The sequence below is a fragment of the Petaurus breviceps genome, unplaced genomic scaffold (genome assembly GCF_028583685.1).
Source record: "Petaurus breviceps papuanus isolate PSGF00001 unplaced genomic scaffold, PetGlider_PUasm1.0 90383, whole genome shotgun sequence".
NCBI lineage: Eukaryota > Metazoa > Chordata > Mammalia > Diprotodontia > Petauridae > Petaurus > Petaurus breviceps.
This window is the reverse complement of record NW_027187234.1, coordinates 147,959-157,274: the sequence shown is the minus strand read 5'-3', so window position 1 is coordinate 157,274 and position 9,316 is coordinate 147,959.

Here is a 9,316-nt window from a genome sequence, read left to right as displayed (position 1 = left end):
CTGGAAAGAGCTTTTGTTTATGTGGTTTGTACCTAACAATATTTACTATATTAGAAATTAAGCACTATAGTATTGTTATTAAAATAATTTTGACCACATGGACTCCCTAAAAGAATCTTGGAGACCTCCAGGGGTCCCTGGACCACACTTTGAGAACCACAGCTTCACACAGTGAAACTGTTGTATGAAATGGCTTTTAAGGACCCTTCTAACTATGACATACAGTGGATGGTAGTGGTGATCAATAGAAGCATTATCACTGAAAATAGAATTATCAGTAATCCATATTTTGCTCTGAATCATGAAAGAGTTGGTTTTTTTTACACTATTTGTCAATATATTTTCATAACTGAGATACATAAGATATCTTCCCTATAGTAGAGACTTAGGGACACTGAATGTATGTCCACTTCTTTTTTTTTTCTTTTTGGAGGGGGAAAGGCAGGGCAATGGGGTTAAGTGACTTGCCCAAGGTCACACAGCTAAGTGTTAAATGTCTGAGTCTGGATTTGAACTCAAGTCCTCTTGACTCTAGGGCCAGTGCTCTATTCACTGTGCCACCTAGCCGCTCTGAGTATATCCCCTTCTGAAAAAAACTGTAAATGGTTAGAATGGGCAGTAATGATTTTGTCCTGTGGTTTGTTGTGTTCGCTTCCTTTTATGTGAAAGATAGTTGGACAGAAAGAGTACAAAACTGACCAGACCCATGGACAGCAGTATGGTCGGAGGAGAGAGTGTCTGGTTCAGTCACCCCTCCCCAACTTCTGCTTTGTGCTATGGGACTGCTGCTAACCCAGTCTTCCCACCTCCCTCAGCCTCCTCTTCCTATGATTGGAGGTTTGGAGGGTAGAGCACTAAACTCCCAAAGTTTTCCTTTATAGAGGGTTGAAATTGGACTTTCTGCTTACTCCGCTTTCCATCTGCAGCTCTGCTTGGTTTTAACTCTACAAATCAAGATTGCCCCCAGACAGTCAGCATCCTCTGCTGTTGTTCTGCCTCCCCCCAACTTCTTTCTGTGTGTTGCCTCCTTCTGTTAGATTGTAAGCTCCTTGAAGGCAGGTGTTCTTGTTCTTTTTCTCATCTATATCCCCAGAGCTTCACAGTATCTGGTATGTAGTAGGCATTTGATAAATGTTTATTGAATTGAATGTACATATTTGATACTCTCTCAAACACTCTAGCCTCACTTATTGATCACCCATAAATTCACCACTTCCATGATCATAAGCTGTTATCATTCTACCTCTCCTTCTGCATTACAAACCCCAAACTTTTCCTTATCATGAACCTCCGATCCTTTGATGTCTCAGTTCTTTCTTAGGCCTTTACCATTAAATTAGCTATACTTCTCCCTTCCCCATCTTGACCCTTTGTTTATCCAGTTTAGCTCTATACTGTCTCCTTCTTTATAGTCCCTTGCCCCCTTATTGTATCAAAGATCTTGCCAGGTGAAGCCTCAGCCTTGGGGGTTCTCTTGCTATCTGCTTTCTTTGCTTCTACCCCTGCACTTCTGTCAAAGTTTGAGAAAATCACAAAACCATGCTGAGTTCACTTTACACAATCTAAACTAGGACCTCACTCTGACTGGGCAATCCCTTTATACTTCCTTAATTAATTCCCTATACCAGTCACAACATTGGATTTTCCCAGACTTTTCATCCCTCTTCAGACCTTCCACGGCTCCTTCTCCTCGATGTTTTCCTTTAGCATTCTCATTTCTTTGACAAAAACATTTTTCTTTTCTTATCTTTTTTAAAAACTCTTTTCATCTCTTACAGGAATTCTGGTTGAATTTGTGCCCAGGGTGTGTTTTTCTTCGAGGCTTTGTAGACATTTTGGAGTCATTCTCTTCTTCTGGGTTTATGTATTGAATGTCCCTATCACCATAATAGGTTTTTAATGGTGGGGTTATTTTTTGTTTTGTTTTGTTTTTTGTTTTTGTCATTTTTCCCTCCTACTTCCTGACTTTAGACTTGATATTAGGGCCAGGCTCTGTGCACTTCTATAGGGAATGTCTGGACTGGTTCCATTGCTGCTTTCTTGAAGTATTGAGGGTTGTGTTATTCTAGGATCTCAGGTACAGTTCAGGCTCAGAATATATAATCTTTCAGTGCTCCCAAAGTGATCTGATCAAGGGCAAAATCTCATTGCTGCCTTTTTGATATGGGTCCTGAAATTTTCTAATCTGGGTTTGGGTCTGAGCAAAAATACTATTGCTGGACTCAGCTGGTCAGAGTTAAAGGCTCCCGTTTGGTTTGGGATTTTTGTCCAGGTAGACTTCAGACTTGACTGGGTTCTTGCTTGGTGGATACTCCACGTTGCTTCTGGGGGTTTGAACCACAGCTGCTGCTGCTTGTTTCTGGACTTGCTCCTCTGCAAGTATACTTACTGCCTAGGGCCCGAGACCAGATCTGTGACACAGAACTGAGTAGAGGGCAACTAAACTGCTGCTTATGATCTCTCCCTATGGCAGTGCCCAGTACAGATCTGGGGCCCCCTTCCCCCTGGTTCACAAGCTCTCCCTTGGCATTGGTGGGTTCCATGTACCACTTGCTCCCAGCCAGGTCCCATCTTCAGTGTTCTCAGACTTCTCTCTTTGTCCTCCTACACCAACCTGGGCTAGAAAAATGACTCACTGTGACTTTTTCTTGGATTTCCTTAAAAGGATACGGTCTGGTGCATTTTCTAGATCTATTTGGTGGAGGGTTGTTTTTTGTTTCTGGTTTTTTTTTTTAGTGCTGGTGTGAAAGTTTCTTATACTACTTCCTGCTATTCCATCTTCTTGGCTCCACCCTTCTTCTAGTAATTCTGATTAAACTTTGTGCCCGAGCTGCATTTTCCCTTGGAACTTTGTGATGTTTTTGACTCTCTTCTTCTAGGTTTGTTTGTTGAGCATCCCCCATTACCATCATTGATTAGCTCTCCCCAACCAATGAGAAGTTGTCCTGGAACACCAACCATCTCCCTAGTGGTCTCTAGGTGGTGCTGTAGATAGAGCACTGGGCCTGGAGTAAGGAAGATCTGAGTTCAAATTTGGACTCAGACTCTTTCTATCTGGGTAATCCTGGGCAAGTCACTTGTCCTCTGTCTGGCTCAGTTTCTTTAGCTGTAATGAGGAAAATAATATCATCTACTTCCCAGAGTCATTGTGAGAACCAAATAAGATAACATTTGTAAAGCGCTTAGCACAGTGTCTATCACATAGTGAACATTTAATAAGAGCTTGTCCTTTTCTTCGCTCTCCAAGATGACAACAGGTAGAACTTCCCAGGCAGGGCCTGGATCAGTGAGGTCAATACCTTCTTGGGAGAAGTGTCTCATAGCATCCTAAAATCCCAGAGTCTGAAAGCATCTGATCCAAACTGCCACTCCTCTATAACAGTCCCCTGCTTGGACACTTACTAGCTGCATGAGCTTGGCTTCTCAAAGCCTCAGTTTCCACATGTGTGAGATAAGAGAGTTGTACTAGGTGGTCTCTAAAATTCATCCCAGCCCTAATGTTATGTGACTTTGATTCCAGTGATGTGGAACTCACCATCCATTAAAGCAGCTCATTCATGTTGGATAGCTTTGATTATTAGAAAGTCAATTATACTTCACTCTTTCTCTCTCAAGTCTCTCTTCTTTTTGTTCCCATTGCCTCCCCAAAGTTGCTCATTACCAACCACATGAACTATTGCAAAAGCTTCTTCATTTACCCGCCTCCACTCCCTGCCCCCCCCATTCCACCTGCAGACTGCTGCTAGAATAATCTTTATTATGAGTAAAATTTTTTCTTGTCATACTTCCACTTAAAACCCTTCAATAATTCTCTGTTGCCTACCGAGTAAAGTTCAGACTCCTTTCCCTGGCATCCAAGGCTGATGTAGTCTTACAAAACCTTACCTTTCTGACCTTATCTTATAATACTTCCCTCTCTGAACATGCTACATTACAGCCAATACAAACTATGCTTTGTCCTCCAGACATGCCTTTCCACCCCCACAGTTCTGTAATCATGTGATGTCCACATCCCCCCCCCATTTCACCTGTTGAATTACTACCTGAGCTTTAAAACCCTTCTCAAATGCTACTTCCTTCACAAAGCCTGCACTTTCCCCTTTTGTCAGTAATTTACATTTCCCCTTTTTCAAATGCCACCTCCTTCATATGCCTTTCCTAATTTCCCCCTTTTGCTACCTTCCCTTTCACATTTCACATGTTTACTCCTCTCTAATGCACTTTATCAAGCATATTATAGCTATTTGTACATTATATGTATGTTATATATACCTCATCACTATCCTCCATTTTTCTGATTGGTGGTCTACGTTTTGTGTTAGGGGAAAAGATATTCTTCTTAAGATGTCCGTTAGGTTATCTGATAGCTTCATTACCTCCCCACCCTCAGATGAAATAACCAAAGATAGAAGAGGAGGAAAATATGTTTGAAAGCCTTTACTTTCTAAGTGAGATAAACGAATCATCTTTCATAATAATAGAACTCACATTTTTATAACAGGTTTACAAGGTACTTTCCTCATAACAACCTTAAGAAGTAGGTGGTACATGTATAATGGTCCCCAATGTACAAATGAGGAAAATTAGAAACAGAGAGACCTTCCCAAAAGTCACACAGCTAGTGAATGCCAAAGCTGGAATTCAAACTTAGTTCCTCTGACTCCAAGTCTAGGAAGGTTTCCTGTCTATATCATACTGTCTATCCATTTCATCTGGTCTCCACCAAGCCCCCTGTGTGTCTACCTTTGTTCTGAGCTATACCATTGCAGGATCAAGGAGGAAAAGATGTTGTGATTGCTGCTTTGGAGTTCAAAGATTCAAGGAGATTAGACATATGTACTGGAAATAGCCAGAGAACAATTAGAAGGGGAAGAGAATAAACATTGATATAGCACCAGGCACAGTGCTAAGCACTTTATAAATATTATCTCATTTGATCCTTACAACAATCCTGCAAGATAGGTACTGTTATTATCCCCACTTTACAGTTGAGGAAACAGAGGTTAAGTGGCTTGTCAAGGGTCACACAGCTGTTAAGTGCCTAAGGCCAGAGTTGAACTCAAGTGTTTCTGACTTCAGACCCATCACTGTATCCACTGTGCCACTTAGATATCTGAGGACAGTATGCAATTTAGTACTAAATAGCAACCCATGGGTAATTGCTATAGGGATTCAGAGATGGGAGATATCTTTGCGGGGGTAGAATTAGTCATGAAAGACTGCTTGAGGGAGGTGGTTCTTGAGCTGGTCACTGAAGGATGAGTACAGCATGGTTTGACAGAGAAGATGAAATAAAAAATTAACCCTTTTTTAATGCATTGACCAGTCAATTCATCAAATAGTCAGCTGAATTTTTTCTCATTGATTTGATTAAATCAATTGACTATTTTGGCATCACAAAGACACACCATCTTAGTAAAAATTTATCTTGCTAATTGATTGGCTATTCATTTGGTGCTCACACAAGAGCAGAAGAAAAACAACCTTCTAAGATATGAGTTCACAGATTACACACCCAATTTAAAGATTATAGCTTTTATAAAACCAAAGCTTGAAAAGTCTTATTTAGAATATATTTTAAATCATGAATATGAATTTTTATTTTGGGCTTAATCCTGAACCATAGTCAGTAGCATGTAGGTTCAGAGCTGAATGCCAGCAATAGGGAGGGGGAGAACATGAAGCCATTCCCACTCTCTAACTAAAGGTCCCTCATGACTAGCATTTGTATGATGGGAGGCATAATAGTAGTTTTGAACTAGGTTTGAGGGACACCACCTGTGACTGGGGTGGAGGATTGTTTATTCCTTTGCTCAAATCACTAACCACTCAGAAATTTAACTCATGACTTCATAATTGCCATGACCTTACAAAACCAGCAAATAAATAAATTAATAGTATTTGTATTCTTCCTGTTCAGATCACATCTGGAGCATTATGGACACCATGTGTTTTGGACACCACATTTTAAGGTCATTAATAATCTATAAATTATCTAGAAGCAATCAAATGGTGAAGGGTCTTGAGATCATGCCATATGAAGGTCACTTGAAGGAAGCAGGGATGTTTAGTCTAGAAAAGAGGACTTAAGTAAGGGAAGGAAAGAGATGAGAGCTACCTTCAAGTACTTAAAATGTGCATCATATGGAAGAGGGATTTGACTAGTTCTGCTTAACTCCAGGGGTCAGAACTAGGAGCAACGTGTAGAAGCTTCAGAAGCAAATTTAGATGTGATTTAAGGCAAAATTTCCCAACAATGAAAGCTGCACAAAAGTGGAATGGGCTGCCTGACCCGGTAGTGGATTTCTCCTCATTGGAGATCTTCAAGCAAAAGCTATCTGATCACTTATTAGTTTTATTATAGAGTAGACCTCAATTAAGGTATGGATGAAATAGATCATCTTTTAATTGCAGATATAGAGCTCATGGTTCCCAATGTGTCACCCACACCTCTTTCTCTCTCTATGGGGTAGCTCATTTACTCCAACACAGTTACACATACAGTACTGGGCACAGTGCTAAGCACTTCACAAAGATTATCTCATTTGATCCTCACAACAATCCTGCAAGATAGGTAGGTAGATTGACCATGGGCCACTACAATGCTATAACTTCCTCTAAAGATTCAAGTATGGGGAGGATAATTTTAGTGCTTGTATGCATGTGTATGGAGGGAAAAAAATCACACATATACTCTCAAAACTGTAGATCATGAGCCCCTACCAGTGTTCTTCCCATTTATACAAATTGATCACAATGACAGCATTAACTCTTAAATATGAAACAATAGCTAAACAAAAAAGCAAAAGCAAGAATAATTGTAATATAACACATACTCTGTGGAAGACAAAAGTAGCAATACTCAAAACATATCAGTCCACCCATTACTCTCCATCAGTTATCCCACCAATTTACACAGTTTCTTTGGGGACGCCAATTTATAGAAGCAAAACAGTGAGTCAAATGAATAGGGAAACCCATGTGCCCAGGGTAACTCATCGCTCTGGACTTCAGGCCTGGGTGTCTCTAGTTTCTTTAGAACAGAGTATATGCCGTGCCTCATCTGCGGGGTAAGACTGCTTTTCCAAACCTCTTCTCTCTCTTGCTGGATGAAGCTGCTTTTCTGCTACTCTCAGCTTTTAGCTAAAAGCAGTCTGAAGTCTGAGGCACACAGGGCTTCCAAGTTTTGTTCTCTTAGTTAGGTGCTGAGGCTGTGTGATATTCTCTCAGTGAAAAGCTCTTCCCTTTAATGTTGGAATCTGAAAAACTATGCAGGTTTTGCCTGCTATAAACTTTGAAGTGTTTTCTCCTCTCAAGCCAGAGAGGGCAATAAAAAGCAATGTAGAACAGGCCTCCAGGAGTGTCCTTCTTCCAAGGTGTTGGTGGTTCTTTAGAGCAAGGCAGCCTTTTCCCCTTCTTGCTCTTCATTCATAGCAAAGCATTGTCCTTTCCTTCAATCAAACTCTTTCAAACAGCAGGACTTTTTTCTGATCTGGCTTCTAATGCCTAAAACAGGACTTTCTTGTGTGCAATGATCCATCTAACTGAGGTTGTGAAATCTAAAATCTAAACTTTTGTCATTCATGACAGAAGTAGTTAATATAAACAGTCCTATAGTCCCAAAATAATAATATCCATTTATGGAGTGCTTTAAGTTTCCAAAGTGCTTTACATATATTATTTTATCTGATTCTCACAACTCTGTAAAGTAGATGCTATTATGAGGCTGAGGGAGGCCAAGTTACTTATCCAGGGCTGCACAGCTAGAAGATGTCTAAGGCAGGCAGTCAAGCTCTCTATCTATTATCCATCTCGTTGTCAAAACAAGTCTTTGAACTGAAGTTTCTCGGTAGTAACTGTCAAAGTCCTGAAAATAGTTATATTTAAATAAGATTCTGGGAAATAATACATTAATCAGAACTTTGACCTATGAGATCTTATAGATCCTTTCAAAACTTTTATCTGAAAGACAGCTTTTCTCTCAGCACAGTCTGTATTTCTCCTTAAGCTGCTTTTGTCTGTATTTCAGACAAAATGTCTTTTTCTTGTCTTTTTCAGTAAATAAAATGTCCACATAAGAGTGAAAATTGAGACTTTTTTTATGGATATGGCTAATGGGAGAATTTATTTTGCTTGACTATACATGTTTATAATGGGAGTTTTATTTATCTTTCTCAGTTGGGGAGGTTGGAAAGGAGGAAGTGCCTAAGTGTGTTTGTGTGTGTGAGTGTGTGTGTGTGCACTCATACATGAGAAAGAAAGAAGGTATATTTTCTTTGATTAAAAAATTAAAATGTCTACATAAGAAAGGAACAATATATTTTACATTTCTGATTCTGAGATTTCTCTGTGGAAAAGAAAGGGGGAGGGGGAGGGACTACCAAAGGGCAGAAAGGCCAGGAGCAGCCCAGGCCAGGGTCACAGACCAAGAATGGTACTTTATTGTAGTTCATTCATAGGGCTTGATTCATTGCATGGGAAGGAGGCTTGGGTCAAGAACCAAATAAGTGGGCGAGTATGTTCTCCCTCCCTCCCGCCCCCACAATCCAACAAGTTGACAAGTCCTATCACTTTCATATCCACACTATCTCCTTTATCCTCCCACTGAAACCACACTAATTTAAACCCTCCTCTCCGATTTTTTTTGTCTTTTCAGTTCAATTATTTTCCTAACTAGTCTCTTTGCCTCCATTCTAACCCCTGTCTAATCCCCCTTCCATGATTCTTCCCAAATAATCTTCCTAACCTGCCCTTTGAGCATGTCACCCACTTTATACAACTTCCTGCGGTGGTTCTCCTTTGCCTTTAAGTAAAGTATAAACTCCTCATCCTCCACAATCTGACTCCAACACTGGTGAAACCTCATAAAATTCCACTCTCTCATATGTTCTATGTTCCAGACAAACTGGACTACTCTCCATTTCTCTGTTCTTAAAAAATCACCGATTTTCCCAACTGGAATGGATGTCAAAGACCATCTTGTCCAGCTTATATCTGAATGGAAATAAGCTCTACAAGACTGTAGATGAAGAGTCATTCAGACTTTACTTGAAAATGTGTTAAGAAGGAGCTCATTGTTTCCTTAGGGTAGCACAGAGGATGGAGCACTGGGCTTGGAATCAGGGAAATTCATCTTCAGAGATCAAATCCAACCCTGGGCACTTTGCTCGCTGCATAATCCTGGGCAAGTCACTTAACACTGTTTGCCTCAGTTTCTCATCTGTAAAATGGGCTGGAGAAGGAAATGAGAAACCATTCTAGTAACCTTGCTGAGAAAACCCCAAATGGGATCCTGAAAAGTCACCCAACTGAAATA